We start from the raw sequence: 7,394 nt of genomic DNA on the forward strand, positions 1-7,394 counted from the left end.
TGATGCAACGATGAACATTAAATTTAATTTATGTCTTGTTTGCACATTCTTTTGATGAAAAGAGACCCTTACGAGTGGAGTGTGGCATTAGTCAAGTTCCATTTCAGAGGTGTGGGGGATGTCGCTTGAACAACCAGATTGATAATTGTTGTGTCTTGTATTAGTATCAAGCAACCTCTTGGGGATCTCCATCTCAAATATGTCTTAGAGTACATTTACACTTGTGTTTTCATGATCAAACAGAAATCTGATCATTAAAAACACATGAAGGGACCAGGTGTAAATGCTCCTTTTATACAGCTGTCATGAATGTTTTCTGGCCCTGTTTCTGAAGAGTCTTTGGTAATTCCAGACAAAAATGGTTTCAGGAAAGTTTATAACTCTTCTCCTGACCTCATTCCTCACCCCTGTACATTTTGGAACATAAAAGTAAATTCAACATCAGAAAAGCATACCGTTCTAGATTAGTTTCAAAATCTTTCCTGCTCTTGCAGGATAATCCTTGCGGCAGGGTGCTCTGTGAACATATCTTACATCATTACAGCCTTCATAGTCTAGTTTGCCCTCTCCTGTTGTTCCAGCAGGTCTGTGCCTTCTAGGAGCTTTAAAAGATGATAAGCCCAGACTTAATGGATTTAAAGCTTTTTAATATACAATTTTAGCTTTTATAATACACAAACTCATATTTTTATAATATATAAAAACTATTTATATTATGATTCTTAAAAATATTAACAGAACTTTTCCAAAAGCTGAACTTCTCTTGTTCCAGTGCCACCCACATTATAACAGTTATAACGATAGTTGAATCTTCCCAGAAGACCATATGAAATTTTCAGTACGAGGACTTAAGTTTCAGTACAAGAACTGCAGTCCAGACCTGACCCATATAGGGATAAACCCTTATTTAGGCACTGAAATAAACCTTTGATGCCAAAAAATGTGAGGGAAAATGAAATTAGTCTTTTCACATCTGTCTTTTTGAAGAGAATGGCTTGGTATTTTGATGTTATTATGGAGGAACCTGCATAAATGGCAGAAAAGTATTCAATATGCTGTGATTTTTCATTATTCTTTCATATTAAAAACCAGTAACCTCAATATTACCTAATTAATTACCTAAGCGTGTAATATCCATATTTGTTGGTCAAAAAGAGTCAAATTGACCCATATGGATTTTTGATAAAAAAAAAAAAATTGAATTCAGTTTTAATGTATATACACACACACACACACACACACACATATATATATATATATATATATATACACACACACACACGCACACACACATACACACACACTCACTGTTGGATAATGTTGGTTTGTATCTGTCGATTTCATATTTTGTGTTGAAAAAAGAAAGGATCAATGCGATGTATTCTCTGCAGAATTTACAAAAAAGATATCCTCAATTGACAGTCATATTTCATATATAAAATACAAGTCAAAATCAAAAGACACAAATGTTTCTCATGCTTTAATGTTTCTCTTGGTTCAGTGAGTAATAAGTAATACATTTAGCACATAAACATAATTGTTTTATTATTGTGTATTGTACACGAACAAATGAACATTTTAAACTTAAAAAGAAATATGTTTGAATAAAACCATTACTAAGTCGTTTTGACCCTCTTTTTGCATTCATGTAGGTTTTGGGTCAAGCATTCTAGGGTTAAACATCCTGGTTAGATGCCTTAGTGTCACAACAGGACGTACTTTCAGGACTTACAGGAAATGCTTAAGACCTGTACCACTTTCTTCTACAACCAGGCAGGTGGCCACTTCAATCACCGGGCTAAGCCCTCGGAAACAGCGTGTTACGTCTCACAGAGTGGGTGCGTGCTGGAGCATGGTCCCCATCGGGAGACTTGCAGTGCTGCAGTAATCGTGGAAAGACTTGCGGATGAAAAAGCCTGTTTGAGATCACCCTAAGTGAATGGGACAGTACGAGTAATACAGGGGTCTGTGTGGTTTTATAGTTCAGTGCCTGAGTTTTGAGCGTGCCGTCTTTGCAGCAACGTGGGTGGCGGGTTACACTATCATCCCTCCACCCTCCACCTCCCCTCAGCTCTGTATTGTCATTGGCTCTTTGCAGCCCTTCTAGTCATCGCTCAGCTGCTCGGAAAATGGTAATATTGTTTTTTTTTAATAATGAAAGCCGAGCTGAGGACTGAATTCCTAAATAGTTGGGCCGAAAGAGTTGTTGTAGCTGCAGATGTCCAAATTAGATTTACATATTAATTGTTTTCACTTAATTTAGCACCAATAGCAGCAGCAGTTTTACATTAGCACAAGTGTCCAGCCTGCAAAGGCCCTCAGAGTGTCACATAAACAGACCTGAGAAAAATAACTAGAAAGACAGAGAGAAACTTTCCACTGCTGTGTGAGTTTCTTTTTCTCCCCAGGTTCACTCTCACTCCCTCCTCTCCTTTCTTAGCTTCCTCCACTTGTTTGCTTATTATTTGTATTGCCAAGTTTGGCGTTAAATCGTATTTTTCGGTAAATAAACCGCTTTCTGGTAGGAATTACATACAACTTGGTGTGAGGTCTGCTTTATAAAAAGGGGCCTGGAACCTTTTATCTGAAATGTTTCTGTTTGTGTCCTTTGTATAGATGCTTTCTGACAGCTTCGAATGAAAAAGAGCAGGTTTTATCGCGTTTCTTGTGGTGAGTTTGTGGAATTTTTTTCCCTCTCCAGGCATTGTGGTCTGAGTTACTCGATGAGGCTGTACGTTCCTCCATTTCGTTCCTTTGTTCTCGGCTGTCCCGTAAGTAGTTCCAGGGTTTCGAGTGCTCTCTGTTTCTCAGTGAAGGTCCAATGTGACACCTGCTGTGGTGAACGTGAATGGAGTTACGGGAGTCTGGATGCAGCTGCCCATTCCCACCGCAGTACCAGCTACTAGAGCTCGACCTCGAACCTGAGATACAGCACACTCCAGTTTGCCTTAATTATGTTAGTAAGCCTTTCCACACTATGTACTCTTAAATACAGAATTCAGAGAACTTGAGTGAACATATCGAAGATCTACGAGATAAAAGAATTCCATGAAATTCCCTGGTTAAGGGCTAGAAAACATATTTCCACTAGAGGTCAGTATTTTATTAAGAAGTACTGACATTAGTACTGAAGCACTAGTGTGAAGTAGTTTTATGATACATGTCCCCTTCAAATTAATGTATTATTTGTTATATATAATCAATGTAACATGCTCTCAGGTGTTCTTGGGTTGATTTCCTGATTTTAGATGGTTAATCCATTAAAAACTAAGCCAAAGACTCATATTTCATGACACATATTCTGATATTTTCATAATGATAGGAACACGAACAGCCATCTCAACACTGCAGTTTCTATAATGGCCTCATCTGTTTGGAGCGTTTATACTGGAAGTACATAGCGGCCCATGACAGTCTGCTGTTCCTCTTCCAGCATCTGAAGCCATCTCCAGTGTAGCCTTTATCACACTGGCAAGTGTACGAGCCTTCTGTGTTCACACAGCTGGCTTGGTGGCTGCAGCGATGGTTGCCTGTCAGACACTCATCTTTATCTGTTTGTAACACATAAGAGAAGGAAACTCAGGTGAGAGCTGTTGATGAACTGGTCTTTCAGTAACACTATGAAGACTGGTTGGTTGTTATATTTTAGACTGGACATTTATCTGTTTCATTTTTGAATCAGTCTGCTTTAAAAGGCTCCTTTTGCAGAAATTAATTGCATAAATTATAAACAGTATGTAGTATGTAGTAATTTAGTAATTTTTCCTAATACATCACTTCTAACCTGTGTCCAAATAAGCGTATTTCCCTGCAACACACAAGCCAAACACAAACCACTTTGTCTGTCATTACATAAAATTACTGTCATTAATTAAAATATCAAGATTTCTGCTATTAACTGATTTCCACTTTCTTTTCCACCAATTTCCATCTTTTTTCAAAATCATCAGATATTTATAAAAATATGACTCTGAAACTAAAAATTTCAGAGTCAGCCCATTTTTTAAATAACTTTAGGCCTTGGTAGATAAGGATACCTCGACATGTGACTGCATCCTGAAGTGTTCCCAATACATATCTATCCTTACAGACACAAATGAAACTCCCAAAAGTGTTCCTGCAAGACTGGCGCTCTGTGCAGGTGTGGGAGAGACCATCACACTCATTTATGTCTACAAAAGACAAAATTGTTTAGTAGATGCAATAAGGAACTGTCACAAAATAAAATTAGCATTTCAGTTGCATGCCACTGTGTTTCAGTTCAGTAATATGACAATTTAAATATAACAGTAGACCCTTTTCACAGACTGTGATGATGTATTTTCAAAGGTTCTTTTTTCTTTTGATGTCTGTTTATAACAGTGTACTTTGTGTTTTAATACCATGGCATGTAACTGTGTGAATACAACGGCTAAGAGAGTGACAACAAATGGGTAATCTATCTGAGGAACCTTCTGACCAACATAATCTCGCAATATGTTTTTCCTCTTTTTTTAAAGTCATATAAATGCTATTATGGATTTTTTCTTTTGCTATTTGAGCAAACGGGAATGCAGAAATTATATTTGTTGTAGTTTCCGTTCACTCAGCTATGATGACTTCCACTTCTAAAAAAAAAACAGGAAATGTGAAGTGTCTGAATGATCAAACAACACACAAGATCAAAAACTTTTGCTAAGGAAATCCAACAGACTCTAAACAAATACAAGCCCATTGTAACACTTACACTGGGATAAAAGCCAGAATAGAACAAGTGACTGCTTTAACCACTGAAATGTGCACCTCTGTTAACAACAAGGTGAAAAGCCCAGAAGATATTTATGCTCTTTAAGCAAGTAAATTAAAGGCTCCATGGAAGTCTGCAGCAACATTACTTGCATATGCTGTGCTGCTCTTGCTCAATGTTAATTGGTGACCTTTACATTAGACTGTCATCTGTAGAGTTGTAAACACAGTGGCTAGTAATTTCTGTAATGAAAAGAACAAAGCACAATATGCGTAAAGTGGCTCTGCAGTGATAGGAAAGGCTTAAAAATCTTTAACAAGTCCAACTTCATTTGACCTGCCTTCTAAATTTCTTTTGGATCAGGTCTTCTTAATATTCTTTCTACAGCGTCACTCTACAACTTTAGAGATATTCTGACAAATGAACTGATAAATGTCCTGTGCTGGAGGAGATATCATGAACATTTAGGCTGAGGGTTTGCTAATGACAGACTTTCTGGCTTGTAGGTGGGAGCCATTAGCTCGCTATGTGGGGGTTGCTGAAATGCCCTGTATGCTGCATGGGAAGCTGTCTCCACACCTGTTCTCAGTGGATGCCAAAGTTAGATCTTTTGGCATAGGCTGCTTTACCTCACTCCAACAGTTCTGACAGTTCAAAGGAGGCTGATTCCTACACCATCCCTTACCTAGCAACAATGTGCATTTAGAAAATGTTGCCCCAAGTAATAATGGCACATTTTTGAAACAGTGCCATTTATGCTGTACAGTTTACTATATATATCCAATCATTGGACTCACTGACCATAGGTTTAATCATTACATTTACACAGGTCCAATGCATAATTCAAAAGCTAAACAATTATGTTTGTACTGGAGGTTCAAACTAAGTTTAACACAATGGAAGGAGGGATAAGGCAACACTGGGAATACAGGATCACCTTTGCAGGTTCTGTTATCTGGAGCCAAGTAGAGCCCTGGAGGACACAAACAGCCCATTTCACCATCTCTCTCAATCTGGCAACCAAACTGACAGCGAAGGGAGGAGCAGTTCAAGTTCTCTGGAGAGAAAATTAAAAAAAGAGAGAAAAAACATGTGGAAGCTTGGAAAATGTAATGCATATGTTTAAACAATCTAATACACTACCTAAAATGGGAAACAATTTGGATACACGGGAAATGTATCCAGCCTGAATTAAGGTTATCTTTCCCTATTATCACAAATTTGGCAACTATTTGGTTCACCAAAGATTATTTGATGCCTTATGCATTGCCTTACTGATGCAGGATTTGCCATCAGTGTCCAGTGTGTATCCATGATTGCAGAAACAACGGTAACTGCCCATAGTGTTCATGCAGCTGTGGGAACAAGGCCTTATAGGTAGCCCACACTCATTAACATCTGTAGTAAAAAAAAAAAAAAGAATTCAGTGTTTATCTGTAGACCACATCTCAGTCGATCCTGATATAGCATATTTTGTTATATTTTCAATACTTCAAACTGATCATATCATACATTTGCACAAAAAACAATCATTACTTTGATTTTAATAATATGTTTGCCCTCTAAAATGATCAGGGAAAAATGTTAACTTGAATCATTCATTCCTAAGGTTGGGATACTTTAGGATATGCAACGCTGTAGGCACTACACACAGCCAATAAAAATGCATGTTTTGGCAGATGTTACCACCTTTTAATATTATTGACAGTTATTTTTTCTTGTGTCATTAAATGAAGGTATCTGTCTTACTCCTTCTTTATTGATCTCACTGTGACTCCTTATTTTCTGACCATTACACTCTTATTGTTTAAAAAAAAAAATACATTCGATATCATTTTAAAATCAGAGCTATTTTAAACATTATATTATCTATCTTACCTTCGTTACAGTTTTTGCCCTTGTAACCCTTCATGCATGAGCACCGGTCAGGACCAACGCAGAATCCATTCTCACAGCGCTCTTTACATATTGCTACGAGCCAATAATTACATCATAATTTTAATTAAAGGTATGATTTGGCCATGTGACAAAAAAATGCAGGTAGAATGATTAAATTGCTCACGTTGGCAGACACCATTAACGTTCCTCCATCCATAGCAGCAGGACATAAACGGCTCTAATGGACAGACCCCTGGTGTCCTTTGTTCTGCTGACGGGTCTGTCTTTGTCTTAAGTCTGACAGAGGATTGAGAACATTTTATAAATGAAAATCAACTATCTGCATTGTATTTTTGACTGCTCAAAATTATTAACCAAAAATCTAAAAGATAAACATATATATATATATATATATACACGTGGTCAGAATTGTTGGTACGCTTGGTAAATATGATCAAAGAAGGCTGTGGAAATAAATCTGCATTGGTAATACTTTTGATCTATTATTTAAAACAAATTACAAAAATCTAACCTTTAATTGGAGAATAAGAATTTAAAATGGGGGGAAATATCTTAGATTTAGAAAGCTTAGATTTTTGTGATTTTTTTTTAAATAAAAGATCAAAAGGATTAACAATGCAGATTTATTTTCACAGCCGCCTTTGATCGTATTTACCAAGGGTACCAACAATTGTTTAATATAAAACATGTGTTTATATATTATATTATATTATGTTGTTGTTGTTGTTTGCTCCTGTATCTTAAGAATTAACCACTGAAATAACAATAT

This window comes from Barbus barbus (assembly GCF_936440315.1).
Source record: "Barbus barbus genome assembly, chromosome: 8".
NCBI lineage: Eukaryota > Metazoa > Chordata > Actinopteri > Cypriniformes > Cyprinidae > Barbus > Barbus barbus.